Consider the following 20,513-nt stretch of genomic DNA (forward strand, 5'->3'; position numbering starts at 1 on the left):
TCTTTTCTATCCTGATCTTTCTCCCTGATGTATGTATGTGTGTATGTAAACACACATATAAATGTCTGCAATACATGTACAGAATTCAAATAAAAATTGTCTCCTGAGAGAGCCGGGACTTAAATGGAGCTTAAGTATAAAGCAATCTTGCAAAACTGTCATGGATTTACCATCCAAGACACAATTATTGCTCATCACCTCTGTCAGAGTGATAATGATGAGGGTATACAATCTAGAAGATAAAATGGTGGGGAAGCATGACCTGATTAACACGTTTTTCTAAAGAAATAAATGCATCCTAAAACAGATGGAAATAGCTGTGGAATAATTGATATAACTGATATAAATATGGTTGATGAAGATCTTTTTCTGTAAATACAAAGAAGATCCAAATCTCTGGAAAGCATATGCTTTACATTTAATATGTTGAATGTAGACAATTGATGCTTTCTGTATACAGACTGCCAAATACACAAAGAGCAAAGCTTAGTCAAGGTTCATTCTAAGGTCATGCACTCAGTGCAACCATCAATCTGGATATGCTCTCAATAACCTCCACATACTTCCAGACAAGATCAGGGATCCTTTGTGTCCTGATTAGAGCATAAAACAGTTAATTTGTTTTAAATAGGAAATTAAACAGGCTTGTAAGTGCTATATGAGGGTCATAAAATTGTTCTTGAAGAGTATTGATGGGGGCTGTTTTGGAATTCCTACTCCAAATCTTTCTACAGCAAAGCAAAATAGCAGAAAGGTGGAAGAAAGTAATTGGAAACTCTTCACAGTGAAAAATCATGAAAGAAAATGTGTGGACTGAGGATTAAAAGGATATATCTTTAGATGGTTTAATTTTTAGAGATACGTCCTCTCTGTCCCACTGTCAGGAGGCCATGTAGAACTGGCACTGCAGAAAGCATGCTGCATGCTGGAGGCTGGAAGGAGTAATGCAGGATTAGGAAGGAAGGAAGGAAGGAAGGAAGGAAGGAAGGAAGGAAGGAAGGAAGGAAGGAAGGAAGGAAGGAAGGAAGGAAGGAAGGAAGGAAGGAAGGAAGGAAGGAAGGAAGGAAGGAAGGAAGGAAGGAAGGAAGGAAGGAAGGAAGGAAGGAAGGAAGGAAGGAAGGAAGGAAGGAAGGAAGGAAGGAAGGAAGGAAGGAAGGAAGGAAGGAAGGAAGGAAGGAAGGGAGGAGGGAGGGAGGAAGGAAGGAGGAAGGAAGGGAGGAAGGAAGGAAGGAAGGAAGGGAGGAAGGAAGGAAGGAAGGAAGGAAGGAAGGAAGGAAGGAAGGAAGGAAGGAAGGAAGGAAGGAAGGAAGGAAGGAAGGAAGGAAGGAAGGAAGGAAGGGAGGAAGGGAGGGAGGGAGGGAGGGAGGGAGGGAGGGAGGAAGGGAGGAAGGGAGGAAGGAAGGAAGGAAGGAAGGAAGGAAGGAAGGAAGGAAGGAAGGAAGGAAGGAAGGAAGGAAGGAAGGAAGGAAGGAAGGAAGGAAGGAAGGAAGGAAGGAAGGATGAAAATCAGTTGAACATGTCATGAACATGAACATGAACTCCACACAAGTGGAGGGTGATAGCCCTGGTGACAGAGAAACATCTTTCAGGTTTTTCGGAAGCTGAATGTTCCAGGAGCGGTGGTGTTCTAAATCTGGAGAACAGGCAGTTGGTTGAATGAGAAGGGTGAGAATGATGGGGAAGGCAAGAGGCCAGCAGAGAAGAGGAATGAGAATTGAATTCAGGTGAAGAGGATCTTCATCATGGGCTCTAAACCAAAGATGACTATTAGAGAAGAGGATGTGCTTTCAAGACTACAGTCATATAATTCTGCTCAAAAGCCTGGTTATATCTATGACCCTCAAGACTAATAGCATTTAAATAATAATTCTATTTTTCCTTTTTTGAGCAGTGGAACAATTCCAGGCAACTGCTTCCTGAGGAGCTGGCCTACTGACCTACTGATACATCTCTTATCAATAAAAACAAAACACAAACCAAATCAGAACCAAACAAACAACCCCCCAGAATAGAATAGAATAGAATAGAATAGAATAGAATAGAATAGAATAGAATAGAATAGAATAGAATAGAATAGATTCAAATCTGAGGTACTTCATTTCAGCAAGATGAGATTTACAACTATTGAAATACTAACCTTGAAAAGAATGACTTATCGAATGATAATGAAAACCCTGACATCATTCAAAATCATTATTGTGGAAGAAAAATATTTTTGATATGTTTTAATATCAAGTAACAGCAAAGGCCTGATTCCCATACCTTGAGGGCAGTAGAATATTAGCAGAAGTTAGATGAAACAAAATTAAGTCAAATGCTGATACTAGGTGACAAGCAAGCCTCTGATGATGTGGTGGTGATGTGATTTAGGGAAGCACCCAAATGTTTTCATGATTATTCATAAACCTCTCTTACCTAGATGCTGGATTTTCTTGGGAAATTTTGCTGCAGTTAGATCACTGTAAAAATTAGGTTTCCCGGTTTCAGTATTCTGCCACTTGTAGATGATGGAAACATGAAGCAGAGCAGAAAGAGAAGAAACAAAACCATTTAAGTGACTTTAAATTTATAAAAATAGTTTACCTTTTTAAACTGAATATATTTTTATTGCATTCAAGTCAATCCGTACAGTACCATGAGAATAGGAAGTTTTTTATCATTTGCCTGTATGGTGTTCTAATATTAACCACTCATTCAGTTCTCATATTTTTTTGGGGAAAAAAAAGCAACTTTTGAAGATTACTAATAACACTACATCAAATGTTTCCAGGAATGAACAACCTAGAGTGAAGGGACCAGAAGATTCCCTCATTCTTCTTCAGTGTCTGTCTCAGCTGGGACCAGGGCCTTGCAGTAGAGAGGAAAGAGACAGGACCAGCATGGGTGGGGAACAGCATCTCTTCTCTGCTATTTCAAGTAGTGAATGAGCACACAGGAGGAAAGAATTATGACACACATTAGACAGGGATAACTGGGAAGCCAGGAGAAGACTAGGGTTGGATCTGATGATCTTAAAAGTCTCTTCCAACCTATGGTTCTATGACCAAGACAGGGCCAGAAATTAAAAAGGCAGAGAAGTTGATGACAGCTGGCCTGAATTCCTAGAAGTTTTTTGCATTGCCAGAACAGAAGTAAATTTGCATTGTCCACGAATTGCTGTTGGTGAAGACCTGTCCAAGCATGGAATGCTTCTTACACTGTAGTAGCCATGGCACAACAGAAGCTTACTGAGAGGTTGGTTCAGAGGTAGACAAAACCTCAGTTGCTGAGACCATAAATTTTATCCTATTGAAAGAGTTCAACCCCTTGAAAAACATGCACACACAAGATAACACATATTCTTCTAAACTGTTAATACTGGTGTGAACTGTGCTATCCAAAAAAACCAGTTCTCATGTATTACATAAATTTTGCAGTGCTTTATTGCTTACTGTTAAGTTGCTCTGCAATGATATACAAGTAGCTTGAGTCCGTAAGTAGAAACGAAAACATCTTCTGGGTATTCCCATGGTTATAATTTCACCTAGAAAAAGCAAAAATTCTCTGATGGCATCAACTGAAAGATTTTATTAAAGCTTTTTAGTCATAGGGACCCCAAGACGAAGATTGTAGCTTTGTAACATACAGCAGGCAAGACTTTATACATTAACAGCCTTAAGTGGGCCATCATGATGACCAAACCTTGTTGAAACACTTGGGGTTCTAGCAAAGTTGTTTTCATTCCCAGAAAATAAGAATGCATACATAAAAGATATATTTTGAGAAACAATACATATGCAATTAAATGTGTTTGTTTTACATGAGGTGAATAAGCATACTTACATATGCAGTTCTTGGAATTCAGAGAAAGTCTGAATCATTCTTACTCACAGTCAGTTCTCTATTGTTCTCTTTGTTTATTCCTTTCCTTTTTTTAGTTATGCTACAACATGTTATCTAATAGGTCCCCAAGACAGGTTATTAAATGGAGAAAAATTAAAAAGGAAAACAATTTTTAAATGCTTATATAATAAAATCACTTCAGAAATTTGCTATCACACATTATTCAACATTTTCCTGACTCAGTGTCTACTTAAAATGGAAAGTTAATTGTGTTTTCCAGAATGGAAACTGTATTTTGTTTCCAAACTTTCCTCATTTCAACAACATAGGCAGTTCAGGAAAACACATTAATTTGCATAAACTTATAGCCAAGATGGATAGGGCCGATATTGGCCACAAAATGCTAACTTATTTGCCAGTCTTTTGAAAAACAATGATGAGTGGCTTTAATCAGTGCTTTCAGTATGCAATTTATTGGAAATTCAGATTATCTTTTGGCATCTTAATTTATCCCATGTCAAAGGCAACTGACTACTAGCCCAGTTTCTTACATTTCTAGACTGACTTAACAAAAGCAGCTTTCACAGTTTTCTTTGGTGTTTCATATCACAGATATGCCAGGTTGGAAAAGTAGATTTATATTGATTTGCCATTGAAAATATCTTTAAGATGACTTATGGTAAAGGATTTCACATAATGACTGCATTTGCTAAGCTGAAAGCTGCTTTCTTGATTTTATAACTTTGAAATGTTCACAAGGTCTGGGGATGAACTCTGTGTCTTCAGCCCCTCTTCTCTTGACATCCAATTCTTTGCATAAAAAATATTCTAAAACTTATTTCCTTCATTGTTCCTGTCCTTCTGTAAAGGATCAGTGTGCTACAGAAACCAAATTTTAGAGGAAATTCAATGACTCATTCAGAGATTTATTGTCTGTAATTTGTTACTTTTACATAAAGATTATTTTGTTTTTTAATAACCCCAAGTTAAGTCCAATGTCAAATCGTGTGAAGTGCAGAGCACTAAGTGATACTGCCAGCTGTGCTTATAGCTGTTGTCTTCAGCAGGCATTTGTGGCCCTTGGAAATTTCCATCAAACTTGCAATATTTTTCAGTCAGCAAATAAATATGATCCTAAGTCCATAGTTTAGGACAAAAACAGGACAATAAAATGACCATCCCACAGCTCTCCTGGAAGGATCTAAAAGGAGTTGTGGTTTTTATCAGCCTGAACAAGTCATTACTTTATTCTAAAGAAACAAATGCTTATTTTAAATGGAAAAAAATAGCTAAGCTCATTATCAATTAATGAAGGGAAGAAATGCTGGGAAAAGGCAACATGTGATTGTTGGACAAGTGACAAATACTGGAGATTAATGGAGAAATTAACACCTGAAAAATACCTGGTTTTTGTGTGAGTGACGAGCTCTGTATTTGAGCATTCTTCTATATGAGCCTACAAAAAAGTAGAAAAGCTTCCTTTTCTGTGTTACCTTGCACCTGCCCTCATGTTCTGTCACTTAATGCAGAAAATCATCCCTTACGTAGTCAGAGGAAAGAATAGCAAAAGAGTAAAAACAGTTGTGTAAAAGTGGTTGTATAAAAGCAGTTTAAATGCAGTATAAAATGCCTCCTTCCAAATCTGTAGGAAATGAAAACAGCTGTTCATTGTTGAGCATGAAATATTATTGTTCTGGAAAAGCAGAGCCATTTAACTAATTACAAATTTGCATTGATCTAGTGAAAACCAAATGAAGTTAAACTAATACAAGACAGATGTAAACCAATTTAAATGTGTGCACATAGTAGTTTTCACCAGTGTAATTGATTTAAAACCAATTTTGAGCATAAACCCCCCCATATTTCCTTTTTTTCCTTCTCACTTTCACACTGAAAATTGGTAATCATTTCAACCTGGATTTTGATAACTCTACATTAAAAACACTACTACATTTTTATGTAAACACAAGTCTCCTAATAATTGATATACTGTATATCCCTTCAAAAAAAAAGATCTCAGATTGACATATTTCTTTGTAAACAGACCTCACATGCAATGAATTGACTTCAAACCTGGTCCAAAGCCACCTTGGCTGGCAGAATCAAAATCATGGCATCATGATTGTAGGAGGATAGAACTTTTTAATGAGTCCACATTTGCACATTGAAATGCAAGTAGGTAGCTCCAGAATAATGCTCAGGAAAATGGAGCCTGGCCATCAGCACAATGGGTTTCTCTAGTACGGACAGGAGATCACATTTCCTGTGCCTCTTCTCCTTCAATGTCACCTCATGTTCCATCTGCAAAAATTCCTTCTGTCTAATGGGCCTTTGTAGTAACTTAACTGTCATGCTTGTTTCGTGGTACTTAGAAGAGAAAGAAGAGAAAAATCCTTCTTAGGACACAAAGACATGAATAGTGTTATTTAAATTTCACGTTGATACAGTGACATGAGCATAAAGTGATGATATGTTTCTTGATTAAAATTCTGCAGTGACATTGGCATGAAATGCATGTTTAATATCAGAGCTCTGCCTAAGTACATATGACTGTACTGTCCCTCTAGATCTTTTATTGTCCACAGTTTTTAATACCCAAGCTGTTTTTTTCAGTTTGGAAACTGTCAAGGATATGAGTTGAACAAGCATCTCCCAGTATTCCACTTAGCAGTGTTACAGATTTGGTATCTGTAGGTAGAGCAGCATTGGGAAACAATTCCCTTGCTGCAGCTAATAGCATTTCTGGCTAGGTGGACATTTTCCTCTGTTTTCCATCAATATTTATGGCAACTCAAAATGTCATGAAGTCTTCAGGCATTTCTAGAGAAAAGATCTGTTGGTCTTAAACTCTCTCAGTATCTTCATTTTTGTTTGTCACCTCACTGACTTTCAGCTGGTGAGTTTTGACAAGGTAACAGCCATGATGGTTTGTACTTGTGGTCCTTAAAATCAGAAGCTTGGTGAACTTGTAGGTGGAAAGGGGGAATTCACAGATATCCTAAAACAGATTGTGAAAATTGCTTCAACTGCTGAAAATTGAGAAGTGTGGATGCTAACATCAAAATGATGGGGTGGAGAGGACTACATCATTGCTGCATAACACAGAAATTAAGGAAGGGCCATTTCTGAGATGTAAACCTGTACACACAGAGGTAAATGCTTCCGCACATGCATATGAAAGAAAAGGAATACAAGCATATATAAAAAAATGGAACAATGCTGCTGACTTAAACTATAGCCATGTATACAAATACATGTAGAAGAAATAAAGAATCTGCAGGAACTAATACTTGTCTTCTGGAAATAAATAATTGATTTGTTATATTAAATAATATGAAACCTTAATGCCTGCTTAAAGATAGTTTAAACTATCTAGAAGTTCAGTGTATCTCTTTAAAACCAAGATAGATCTCTAACATGCTAAAACCACTGAAATTTATATTTATTCTCCCTAGTTTGTATAAAACCAATAATTTTTATTTGTCATAATACAATAGACATAGTTTTTACATTTGATTTTAACTTACGAAAAATTTAACAATTATTAACACTAAAATTAGTGTAACATAATTCATAAAAATCACAGAGTAAGCTGAGGCGGAAGGGATTCACTAGTATCAAGTTCAACACCTGGCCCTGAACAGGATCATCCCCAAGAGTTGATGCAAGAAATTCATTCATCCAATTAAAAATATAGCACTTGGTGCACTTACTTGCTAACAAAACAAACAAACAAACAAACAAACAAACAAACAAAACCCAAAAAACCCCCACTACTTAATTAAAAAGTTACTAGCTGTGATTTTACAAGTAATTATCTGCAGAGTGTGGGCGTTTTCATGATGAAATATTTCACATCTGGTAAGTCAGGATGCACTATTTTCTTTCCATAAAAGTGGTGTGCAGACCAAATTCAGTTCCATACTCACAGACCTGGGAACCAACTTGTAAATCTAAATCATCAGTTCCCATGGTTCTGTTTTCTTGGCTCATTTCCTTTCCAAATATCCACAGGAATCCTCACCTAAGATGAACTCCTGACAGTGTATCATGCTTTCATATTTTGTTTCAGGGCTCTCTGGAGTTTCTGGGATGCTTGAATTCCGGGATCCTGGCACCTATGACAAAACTGTTGACAGTCGTGAACCTTTGTCACAGACTGCCTTCTTCCAAAGTACATACCACTTACAAAGAGGATTAAAAAATCTGAAGATAAAATTCCCTGTGGTGGTTTTGCTGGTTCTCTGATCAGCAGAAATTTCTCCTGGATGAAAATATCTTGATTTTAGGTATTAAACAAAAGGTCATAGGTTTCCTAGAACCTGGAAACTCTCTTTCTATAGTGCAAGGAGTAATAAAAAGTTTGAATAGACTTGGAAGCATATTTTACAGCCTAAGAATGGGTGTTAGAAACAGCCCGTGAATTTCACTTTGGTCTTCTTCCCAGTTGATGGTGATGAAAATGCTCTTTATGTTTCTAGTAGAATGTATTAAAATGGAGTCGGAATTTCTTAGCAATAAAATCAACCTGCAATGCAATTATATAGGAGATAGTCAAATCCCTTTTCTCCATTCAAAAAAGTCATGGCACTTCCTATCCTATTCCTATTTCTTCCTGTGGATATGAAGAATTTCATGAGTGTATAGAGAGAGGTCATTTGCCTGTCTCTGTATTGAATTTGCCTGCTGCACTGAAAACTCATTGATTCAAAAGCTGCCTGCAACTTTGTAGACTGTTTAAAATAATAGGAGCTGACTCCTCAGCTGGAGCATGTTGACAATAGTTGATAATGATGATTTCAAGCTGTGATAAAAATTATTACTCACAACAGTTTCTATGCTTGAAAAACAATAGTGAAATCAAGAAGTGGTTTTCAAAATTTGGACTACTTGCTTGTTTACTCCAGCAGTGCTTAGTCATTTTAAAATACTGCTTCTGTTTCCCTTAACTTTGGATAAGTCTGTCAATTTTAGAGAAAAATCTCATTGCAATCAGTGTGTGTTTCTTTTTTACTTATGTATGTCTACTTTCTTCTTATTGTCATTTTTCAGAGTGTTTTGAGCATAGCTCTAGAGAGCTCACAGCCAAAGATATAACACTTGAAGGGAGCAAGGAAGATGCAATTAGAATATATTCAAAATTTCTGTGTATCATCTTTTGTTTGAGGCATGTAAAAAGTTCAATCTATTTTTAGAGGTGGTAAAAATTCCAGAAGTGTGTTCTAGACTTATACTATCATCTCAACTGGAAACAGAACTGGTATTGTCCTTTAATGTTTGTTTCCCATATAAACTGGCAAGAAACTGTATGATGGTGACTCACAACTATTGTGCTGTATCATTTCCTTCCAGTCCATATTCAAGTAAACTTTCAAATGTGCTTCAGGAGGTGCACAACTGTGTTCACATATGTTTGAATGTAAATGCATTTACAACATGTTTAGAATTGCATAGTCCTGCACACACACACACACACACACACACACACACATTTTTAATAGTCAAATTAACTTGCATTAAACTATTTTATTCCCACGAAATAAACCTAAATTAGTAACTAATTTAAAAATCTCTCATTGCCTGTTTCTCTGATGTGATGGCAACATTCCACCATAACATTTATTCATATTATTCAAAGTGTGTACTAGGATTCAAGGAGGGCAACTAGATTAAAATTGCAGTCTAAGGGCTGAGTATAGAGATAATGCAACATTCTATAGGAACTTTCTTCCATCATTCTTTGTGCAGCATTCACTGCAAAAGCAACACCCTTTTACACCAGGTAATAAGGATGTAACATGACATGCTTCCAAGACACGCTTTTATATCACCTGTGTCTTTTCATGTTATAACTGTTATGTACGTTGGAAAAATAAACAGTTATGTTCAAGTTCAGAACAAAGCAAAGCAAAGCAAACAAAATACCTTCCCCATCTGTCAGATTGTGTGTGTGACATCATCAGCTGTTCTGTGCTTGCTTGTAACTATCCAGACCAATCTGCTTCACAGTCTAAGCTTTCTGCTCTAGCTCTCTTTATAGGGTCAGCAAACTGCAAAATTACCACCTGCTGTCACAGTTAGCTGAGCCAGGTCTTGTTATCATTGTTTTCAACTAATCCATTCATATCATTATTTTACATATTCGGCAGATGCTTTGCCACTGAGGCTTGGACCACAGTAACTTGAAGGGCGAAATGTTAATGGGCCCCTATAATTGGCAGAATAGCAGTGCAATACATGGGAAAAAACACCCAGACAGCTCACTGACACTAGTTTAGGACCTCTAGACTTAGGGTGTAGCCTGTTAAGAGCTTTTATGTAAACAAAGCTTCAATAAAAAAGAATACCTTCTACATCAATATTCATAACCCACAAATTTTTACTTCTCTTCCCCCTCTTTTATCCTCCAGAGCAGCACAGCTCTTCAGACACCAAGAGGCAAGAAACTGGTATTTATGGTCATTGTGTTTTGCAGAGCAAAGCTATAGGATATGTGCAAGAAATCATACAATCAAACCTGATTTATCAAGGATGTTATTGATTTCACAGCTGGAAAAAATAATTTTTATTTTATGCTGGTTCTACTATTTGTGTGGCTTATAATGGAGCATGTGGTCATGAAAACTTACAGCTTGCAATTTGTGTGTGCCATAGCTGAAGTCTCAAAATGGATGCAGAGCATGTCTGTCTGTCCTTCCTGGGCATGGAATTTCAAGTAAAAGGAATGCACTGATGACATTTTTTATTTTCACCTTAGGAAACCAAAAAGCCAGGCAACACTCAGGAAATACATAGTAAATTTTGAGCATTTATCAAAAAAAATCAGGATAAAAGAAAAATTAGGATAAAGAAAAAGTAATGCTCAAGTTACTTTGTTGCCCCCAATGTTGATGGTGTCTTTGTGTTTCCATCTGTTTTGGTTTTAGGCCAAAAATGCTATTCTCCATTGTTTCCCACCCTTTTCCTTGACTTTTGTGAGTTCATTAGAACTTGGTTGTAACCTGAAGGAATTCTCGGAACAGACTCCCCAGGGAAGTGTTTGCAGCACCAAACCAGATACAATTCACTAAGTGTTTGGACAACACTTTCAGGAATGTGGTGTGTTTCTTGGCACTGTTCTGTGCAGCACCAGGACTTGGACTTCAGTGATCCTTGTGTGACCCTTCTGACTCAGGATATTCCATGATTCAGTGATTGCTTTAGGACAGCTCCACTGGCTTACCTTCTTTCACCAGCTTTACACAATCATGGAGAAGAAGATGGTCAGGCTAATGGGGATGGAAATTGGCAGAGTGTCTTCCAACAGGAGGCACCCCTCTCATTGCCAGCTGTGACATTTCAGTGGCATTTCTAACTCTTGTTAGAAAGAGATTCTTCCTTCAGAATCCTTAACATGAACAGGGTAAAGGGAGTAAGGTTTAAAAAATCTCACTTAGAAAAGCTGCAAAATCCTTCATTCCAAGACATTTCAAGAACTGATTCAAGAATGAATCCAAAGAGAGAGAGTCTCCAAGTGCCTGGGGTTTCTTTGGGAGATTCGGAAAAATGCTACTGTTCCTGATTTCAGGCTGGCACTGAGGAGGAAAAGGGGATGAACTTGGCATCTCACTGCCACTGCCTTTGTTTCAGGTACTGAGTATTCTTTTCCCATTATTTTCACTGCCATTGGACTACACACAACCTGGCTTCTATCACTGTGACAGTATATGATGATTAGCTGAATCCACTGGCATTCTGAACACCTCAACACAAGACAACTTTTTAAACTGACCTGTAACTACCACAGCGATTATATCACTTGATTTGTGTTATTGATACTCTAAAGCTCTCTAAAGAGGAAAATCAACAGTGTGTCTTGTTTTCTGCAAACATTTTGGAATATTAGGCCATAATACTTAATGTATGAGAAGAATTCATAGTGCCTCTCTAAAACCTTGCTCTAATATATCACAGATGGTAAAAAGGTATGTTAAAACACTTTCACTATTTGAAAGCCAGATTAGACACTTCATGTTTTATGAAATATATTTTACTTCAAATAAGGGTTTTTTCTGTGTTTGGCAGCTAATTTTAAATAGCAGCTTTTTTTTCAGATGACATTAAAACTCAATTGAAATAAATTAACTTTCCATAAAAGTAATATGTGTCAGTCTAGATTTCCTAAACCAAGCCTTCCAAACAATGATCATCATAATTTTGTAAGGCGTAGATAATATATCTTGGAATAAAGAAACTTTTTCAGGGAATGAAATGTTCAATTTAGATAAACATTAGAGTGTAGTGTTGTGACTTTGCATATGATATGTTCAGAAAAAACTTCTAGGGTTTAAAATAAGCATAAAAATTTGTCCTTTCTTGCACTTCTAATAGCTTCATAATACTTCTTAAAAAGTTTTTAAAAAAACTTAAGAGTATCAGAAAAATCTGAAGATATTTGGTGAGGAAAATTTGCTTTATTGCCTGGGAAACTCCATAGCCCATTTCACAATCCTTGCAGAACCCTTTCTCATCAAGGCAGCACATTTCTGCAGCTCACAAAGGACTTGATATATTGAGGGGGGGTGGTATTCTGGAAGTATCTGGAATAGAGAGAATGAAAGGAAGGAATGGTAGAGAAATACGGACATGTTCCACTGTGATACACTCAAATAAGTAAAAGATCATATTTCAGGTTTTGCCTTGTGCTTATGCCATCTCTGTTTCTCTTGGTTGTCAAAAGAGCGGATTGAATGCAGCAGTTCCTGAATTTATTAATTCAAGGAGCAATTAATTTAAACTTAAATGTTACTAATTGCAGCAAGCCTTGAAACCCATCATTCTTGGGGTTTGGGGCTTTTTTTTTTAGTGAAACAAAGCCAATGTTTCTGCTCTACCATCTCTTCATCCTCAGACTTCCTTCCTTCCAATCCCAGCATATGTCATTGAGATCTCAGCAACATTTTGGCATCTTCCAGTGTGTATCCACATCTCTCTTGTCAGCCTAGCTATGTTTTCTTCCTTCATCTTAATCAGGCCAATGGGCAAGTAAAATATTTTTATAGCATAGGCTAGACTGCTAGGCATCTTCTGCTTTTTTTCATACATGCCATAAACTGTGGGAAATACTGAGATCCTTTATGTTTCCTGCCATACCTGTTCAGCTGGACAGTATTGGCTCCAAAAGGAGGCTGAAGGGGAACTTTATTGCTCTCTACAATGACCTCAAAGGAGATTGTACCCAGGTGGAGGTCGACCTCTTCTTCCATGTAACAAGTGATAGTGACAGTGTATAGCGTTACAATTAAAATGATTTCTGCAGTAGCAAAACTGGGAATAGAACCTTAGCTTCACTGACACCAGGATGTTGCTTTCATGCTACTGTTTTAACCAAATCAAGTATAACTTTGTCTGAGTAATCAGGGGGAAGGGAGGATTAGGACGATTTGTACTTAGGCCTATGTATGTTAGAAATAAAGCTATTCTCTACTAGGTTGGGTGAAACTAATCATCATTTGATAGATGATATAATTGTAACGATTTTTGGTAGCTGAATGTAATTATTACCTTAAACTAGAATCGTGAGAAACACAAGGCAAGATATTTATACAAATTCCTGCTTCGGTGTATACAATAGAACAATGGGGAGCTTAATGATTAACATGGAGTTGTATAATGAAAGGGTGTAAGACTGTATACCTTTTGAGCCCTCATTGGAGTTGGATTTGGGTTTGTACCCCAACTCCCAGAGCTCTTCAATAAAGCACCGCGTATGATCATTCCGTGATTACGTGTTTCCTATGCTAACAATAGAAAAAGAGGAAATGGCCTCATGTTGCTCGACGGAAAGTTTAGATTGGATATTAGGAAAAACTTCTTCACTGAAAGGATGGTCAAGCATTGGAACAGGCTGCTTAATGTATAGGTGGAATCACAGTTCCTGAAAGTATTCAAAAAGCTTGGGGACATGGTCTTGTGCTGGACATGTCAGTGTTATGTTGATGGTTTGACTCAGTGACCTTAGAATACTTTCTCAACTGTAGTTATTCTGTGATTCTTTGTTATTAGCAGTGTTTAGGTGTATGCCACCAGCCAGAGTATTCACAAGAAAACACTAAAACAGACTAGGGAAGGAGTAAAGTAGATTACTTGAGAAGAAAATGCTGCTGGCAAAATGGCCACCCTTAGTTACACTGTTGTTCAAGAAGGTAGTGGCCACCAGCAAATTGGACTCCTTGTGCCACAAAGGACACAGAATAGAGCCTTTGCCATCCTACTTTAGATGCTGAAAATTGCACCACTGGTTTTGTCACATAAAAACTTCTAATGCTATCAACAGAAAAATAGGCACAGGGTGAAACCTCAACAACAGCTCTGGTTTCATGTCATGCTGGAGATTATAAAAAGCCAAAAATTATAATGCTTGAAAGAAGGGTCCCTGTTGCTGTAGCTCTGTTTATAGCATGTTGCAAACATGCTTGTTCTGCTTGACACTAGGAATTAACATCACCACACTCCATTTTTCACATCCATTAAATGTACAAAATAGCACAGTACCACCCAAAGAGGTGTGTTTCAAGGCTCAAGCCCTGGGTTGCATAGTTCTAATGACATTAAGCACTCCAGCTCCCCACCATGTCCCTCGGCTGAGCTCAGCTGCAGAGGGACAGGATAAAACCTCCTTTGTGACCTCTGACTGTGTGAGAAAAGGAAAGAAAGCTGCCATCCATTTTGTACCCAAGGGGAGTATGTTTGCTGTTTTAGGCTTGGAAATTTTCCTCTGGATTGAAGAGGATAGTAACGGAGTCTCTTTGGTCACCATCTATTTCAGTGCCACCAGCACAGAGCTGTTAGTATTGTGATGGGTGTTTTTACAGAGACCAGGCCGCAGCCTGGTGTCATGCGGAGAGCCTGCCCAAACTTCCCATTTCTTGCCCGGCACTTTCTGCGCTGGGCACACCATTAATGCCTGGACCCTAGTATCCAAATGAGCAGAGGGTTATCACAGGGATGGCACTTCTCCTGCTTTTGATTTGACCATGAAAAGGTTTCCTTTTGCCACATAAAGAAGCTGAAACTTGCAGACTGCTGAGAGGCTGAGCTGCAGGTGGCTCCTGTGTGCCCAAACAGGCCTTTTCATCCCAATACCTTTGTGCAGGCTTCTTTTTGTGTCTGTGTTGAATATGAGATTCCAAGTGTTTGTTTCCTTCCCTGAGGAATGCATGGTGGATTTCCTTTCTTTCCTTCCAATTACCATTCTTCTCCAGAACAGGACAAATAGCCTGATGAGTTTTGTTTTACGGCAGCTGTGTGCGTAAGGGACCAACAAGCAGCGCAGAGATGCCTTCCATGTAATAATCCTTGGAAAGAGTAGGGTTAGTTAGACTAGCAAAGTCCCTCTTCCAAAAGGCCTGTCAAGCTGCTGTGAATCCTCAGAGATGGAACCGTGCGTTTGCTGATTTAGTTCCTACTAACTAGGTCAGTCAATGAAATAGCTGATGTAGAAGCAAGATCTGCTAGATGTCGGAAAAGCCGACATGTGTCTGCCTTGGGATTTGGGGTTTTTTTGGTACAGGAAAGTCATCTCTGCCTCTCTACCAGGGCAGAAACTGCTGCGGCACAGTGGAGCTTAAACAATGGGATCTGGGAGGGCAGTTACAGTTGGGACAGAAGCAGGTGGAGCCTGGTGTTTCCATTTTCTCCAGCCTCAACTGCTGATAGCCACAGGAGGGAGACCAAAGCTGCGGCAGCCCAACCTATTCTCTCCTTGGATGCATGACTTCCTGAGCTGCTGCCTGCAGACAGACAAGGCGCGGCGCTGGTCTGCCAAGGAGCTGCTGCAGGTAGAATGCCAAGGGGCTGCAGGTGAAACAGTGTGCCAGGGATGGGCTCCTCCTCCACTGAAGTCCAAGGCATCAGATGGGCTCCCCTCCTCCTTCCTCACTTTCCACACTTGGTGCTGTTTAAACAAAAATGGTGAGGAGTCCTAGAGTTGCCTGCGCTGGCAGGGACCTGTAAAGTTCCTCTGGTCCAAGTGGCCTGCAATAAGCAGGGGCATCTTTAAAGAGATCAGCTTCCTCAGAGCCCTGTCCCATCTCACCTGGAATGGTTCCATCAACTGACCAGCTCTCGCGGCAACCTGTGCCAGTGTTGCACCATGCTCCGAGTAAACAGATGCTTCGTTAGACCTACTCTGGCTCGATCCCCTTTTTGGTTAAAAGTATTAGCCCACATCCTATTGGAACTGGACGTGCTAAAAAAGGTGTCCTGCTTTCCCTCAGCAGCCACTTGGAAGTTTTGGGAAGCGGCAGTAATGTCTCCCTGGGGCCTATTCTTCTTTGTCCAGGCTGCATAACTCCAGGTCTCTCAGTCTGTCCTCAGGGGAGAGGTGCTCTGTCCTCTGACTGTTTCTCTCGCCCTGTTTTGTAATTTGGTGGGGTGTTCACTTCTATCTGACGGCAAATATTTGGAGTAGAGCAATGTGGAGTACAGAGGCATGAAATGGTGATGGAGGAAGAACCCAAGGAAACCGGTCCCTGCCAAGCAGTCAGAGATTTGGCCATGGGAAGGAGGGGCTGTGGGCGGTCCACTGGGAGCCTCTGAGGGGCTCTGGTTTGTGCCCCCCACTCCACTCTTGGAGGTTTCTGCCATGCAAACAGAGACAGCTGAGGGTGACTTGTCCCAGCCCCATCTGCTGCCTGGCACAGTCAAGCCGATGGCAACTGCCCCGGGGTTACTGCCGGGTTGTGTGGCAGAGAGAGAAATGCAGGACCCAGTGTCACTCGGCTGGCCCTGCTGGGAAGGAAGGTGCCATCCAGTCCAGGAGGGGCAGGGCATGGGAAGATAGGTACTGTTCTGTGTCCCTGTGGAAATCAGCACAGTGCCTGTCTCTCAAAGAGAGGGACCCATGTGAGTCACCGGAGTTTCCGGAAAGGAAGAAACCCCAGGGACTGAAGGCACCATTTCTAGAGCCCTGGCAGGGCAAAAGTCCCATCAAGATGAAGACACCAGAAATAAGCAGATGAGTGGGATTCTGGGGCAGGTTTGCCTGTGATGGCAAGGTCCTCATATGAAGTTGTAGATGCAGATGCTCCCGTTTGTCTTGTTTCTGGGTCTTTCTAGGAACCAGAGGGCCCCTGGTTGAGCCTGTGAAGCACCTCAGCTGGAAAGTCATGGTTCATTGATTTTTTTTTCCTGTGTACAGCATCCGTTTGTAACATCAGCCAATCCAGCGTTCACCCTTGCACCGCTCATCGTTTCAGTGAAGAAGAAGAAGAAAGAAGAGGAGAAATGAACGTGGCAATCATGTCAACTTGTTGTCTCCATAACCAGTTTAGAGTAGGATTATAGAGTAGGATTATAGAATGGGATTATAGAATAGGATTACAAGGAAATAAAGTTTCTGAAACTTGAGCTCATCTGGAAGATTCTCTTCTTTCTCACCCTGTGAATAAGGTCAGCATTTCCTTTGGAGTTGTCAGTTGTCTCTAAAGGTGCAAAGTGACATTTACGGCTTCTTTGGTGTGCCTTGAAAGTGGGGAAGGCTCTTCTTCAATCATCCTCTCCAGACCACAGTGCCTTGGAAAAATGGCCCAATGGCCGTATTTTGTGCACCCGTGGTAGTTCTATTTGAGGCAGAAAGGGCAGGGGCTTTTGCAGGCAAAACCAAAGGAAGAGGGGGGCAGCCCAAAGGTCCCGTGCAGATGCAGGTCTTCAGCTGCGACTCAAGAGCCTTTGGGTTCCTGCCACTTGGATTTGTATCCCAAAGTGCAATCTCTTTGGCTGCAGGAGAGTCTTGCTCAACGGAGAAATCAGAAAGATCCGTGAGGGTGCTCTGAGAGGTCTCCTCTGGTGCAGAGGTGTCAGTGACTGTGAGGTGAGAGCGAGCCCAGCCTTGCCCAGGGCGGAGGCCCATGGCACAGCCCTGGCAGAGCCCGTAGCAGCCTGAGCCTGGGCAGAGGCAGGCTGGAAGGAGGCCCTTGTAGTTGCAAGAGGCAGCAGTCCAGCCCTGGGAGCCTCTTCCTGGACCGGGCGAATGCTCTGCTTTAGAGCCCAAGTGGGCAGCTGGCTGCTCCCGAGGGGAAGCGAGGCCGAGCTGGGCACAGCACAGATGGGTGGCACTGGCCGCCTGCAGTCTGCACGGGAGGAGAGAAAGGCGAACGGCAGCCGAGGCTGCAGCCTGGCTGAGGATTCCTACCCTTCTGCCGGCTGCCCTGTAGCTCTTGGGAAAGGTTAGCAGCGTCTGCAGCACTCTGGGCACAGGGAGCGGAAGCCGGGCTGCTCCGCAGGTTGGAGCACGGGGCAGCGTCCTTCAGGCACGGCAGTTCTGCCAGGGGAGCCGAGGCCAGGCGGGAGGTGGTGACAGCTTGTCAGGTCAGATCTGCAGGAGTCTGTGCTTCACACAGCTCTGAGAGGAAGCGCCTGCAGTCCTGGGAGTTCTGCACTGAGCCAGAGGAAAGGGGCAAAAGTGCAGAGTGTTTTACAGAAGTATTCAGGGGCATCCAGGCCAGCCTGCTTTGTGCTCTCTGCACACAGCAAACACGTGCAGTGCAGCTCTGATCTGCTGGGAGAGAGGTGTCAGAGAGGTGCCAACTCTAAGATAAAACTAACTGGGGACAAAGTCATGAAAGCAAAAGAAAACTTTCTTAGAAAGGATTCACCTGACCTGGGTGTGTATCTCTTGCTCCCCCAAGAGCCGAACACACAGACGCACTCCAATGGACTGCAGCTTTGTATTGCCTTTCCCAGCCCAGGGCAAACCGTGTGCCTTTACCCTTTTGCTGCTTTCTGGGGAATTTCTATTCTCTCCCGACCGCCTACCTTTCTGTCCCCTCCTCTCTTATCCTACCTCCGTTTTGGTCTGGTCTTCAACCTGGCCCATCTCAGGCTCACAGCAACACCCAAGAAATTAACTAGAACAAATCCAAGCCATAAATAGCAACACCTAGAACCAACAACTTTCCTTCATTATTTTCTAATCATCTTCTGGCTGCAGCAAAATATTACCTCCTATCTCACAGAGGGAATTGGGGATGAGCCTGTGGCTTGTGCTTGAGCAGTGAACTGGTTTGGGTGGGAGCAGAAGGGTTTCAGTAGGTATTTTGTGTTTTCCTGATTAGTTTCTGAAGGAAAGACACAATGTGGCTTCAGTCAGCAAACCCAAATTCAAGGTGCACTGACAAAATGCTTGGGAGCAATTCCCAGAGAAAGAAGGTGCTGAGAAAATATTGAACTGAAAGAAATCCTGAATTCCCTTAGCATTAGCAGACAGTGTTGAGCCCTCTATTTCCTCCAGCGCAGTGATTATTGTGTACAGGTGGCTATGTTAGCCTTGAGAATAGAGTAGTCCTCCTAAGAAGGTAGCTGGAACGCATTCAACGGGAAGCAAATGGTTGTAGGAGGCTCTCGACCACCAGAGGAGAATTGGAGGAATGGGATGTTCCCCAAAGGACCACCAGAGATCCTCAAGGGACCCCTACTCTCCCTATTAATAACTTCTGAGAAGTGATTTAAATTTATCCAATAATTTGAGGGAATGTTTAGCCTGTGAGTTTCTGCAAAGTAATGAGTAGGTCTTATGTCCGCGGTTACAAATCAGTAGGTGAGATTTCTGAGTGATCACGTTAGAGAAGTGATTTCCCACGCCCCCAGCACTGAAATAAAGTAATGCCTCCATTCTCACTCTGAGCTGACACCAGGGACCGGGCCTTCTTGGGAACATTAATTTTAGTCACTTCTATTGAAAGGTGAACATGAAACTTCTTCCAGCTGTTTCCCTCTGGTTAACCTTTTTGGGGGCCAAAGCTCAGTGCTGCAGGTGGCCCGGCTGTGTGCAGAGCAATGCAGCCTCCACACACCCCTTGGTTTCCCCACAAGTCATCATGAATTGTTCCCAGGTGTGCCCAGCTCTGGTGCCGTGGGTGCCGTGCCCTGCCCAGCCGGGGCTCTCTGGCACACAGCAGCAGCAGCAACGCCAGCATCTTCCAACGCACTCCTGCCTTGGCCTTGCCTGGGTCACAGAAGCCTCTGGGAATCAGCACCACCTGTTGTGTCCCCAGCTTGGAGCAGCTGCTGCTGGTGGCGGGCAGACCCTGCCACTTCTATTGCTTCCAAATAGGTATCGAGGCTGAGGTAGAGACATACATACAGAGAAACCATGAGCCTGTCCAATATATGGGCAGATGTATGGGGGGATGTGTTAGGAATCATTTCAATGGGTATGCCAACACTGCCTGCTCTCCTTTTCTCTCTTCACATTTCCTGTTCTTTTCCTCTCACATTTTCCCTCCTTCCCACTCCCAATTTTCAGTTTTCCTGTCATGTTTCCCTCCCAACTTTCTCATTTTTCCCCAGCCTTTTCAGCTCACTGTCCTCATACTTGACCTCTCACATTTCCCCACCTTCTCACTGTTTCCCACTTTCTTCCTTCCCTCATACTCACAATTTTTCCTTCACATATCCTGCCCTTTTCTCCCCTCATGTTTCTCTCCTTTTCTCAGTCCTTTGTCTCAACATCTTCTCCTCCTGTTTCTCACTTTTTCCCTCCTGTTTCTCACCTTTTTCCTCTCACATTTCTCACACTTTCCCCCTCACATTTATCATTCTTTTCCCCATCCTGTTCCTTGTACTTCTCCTCTCGCATTTTGTGCCCTTTTTTTCACTCCTGTTTTCTGACACTTTTCCCATCAAACTTCCCACCCTTTTTCCCCTCAGGG

The 20,513-nt window shown here is 41.3% G+C and overlaps 1 long non-coding RNA gene across 1 annotated transcript; it reads left to right on the plus strand.

The window, feature by feature from the left end:
* The first annotated feature begins 15,537 nt into the window (after window positions 1-15,537).
* Window positions 15,538-17,211, plus strand: LOC136374623 (uncharacterized). Its single transcript, XR_010745936.1, has 2 exons — window positions 15,538-15,641; window positions 17,003-17,211. It is a non-coding gene; the product is annotated as an uncharacterized lncRNA (long non-coding RNA).
* Window positions 17,212-20,513: the final 3,302 nt, after the last annotated feature.

The sequence above is a fragment of the Sylvia atricapilla genome, chromosome Z, assembly GCF_009819655.1.
Source record: "Sylvia atricapilla isolate bSylAtr1 chromosome Z, bSylAtr1.pri, whole genome shotgun sequence".
In the NCBI taxonomy this organism is placed as follows: Eukaryota; Metazoa; Chordata; class Aves; order Passeriformes; family Sylviidae; genus Sylvia; species Sylvia atricapilla.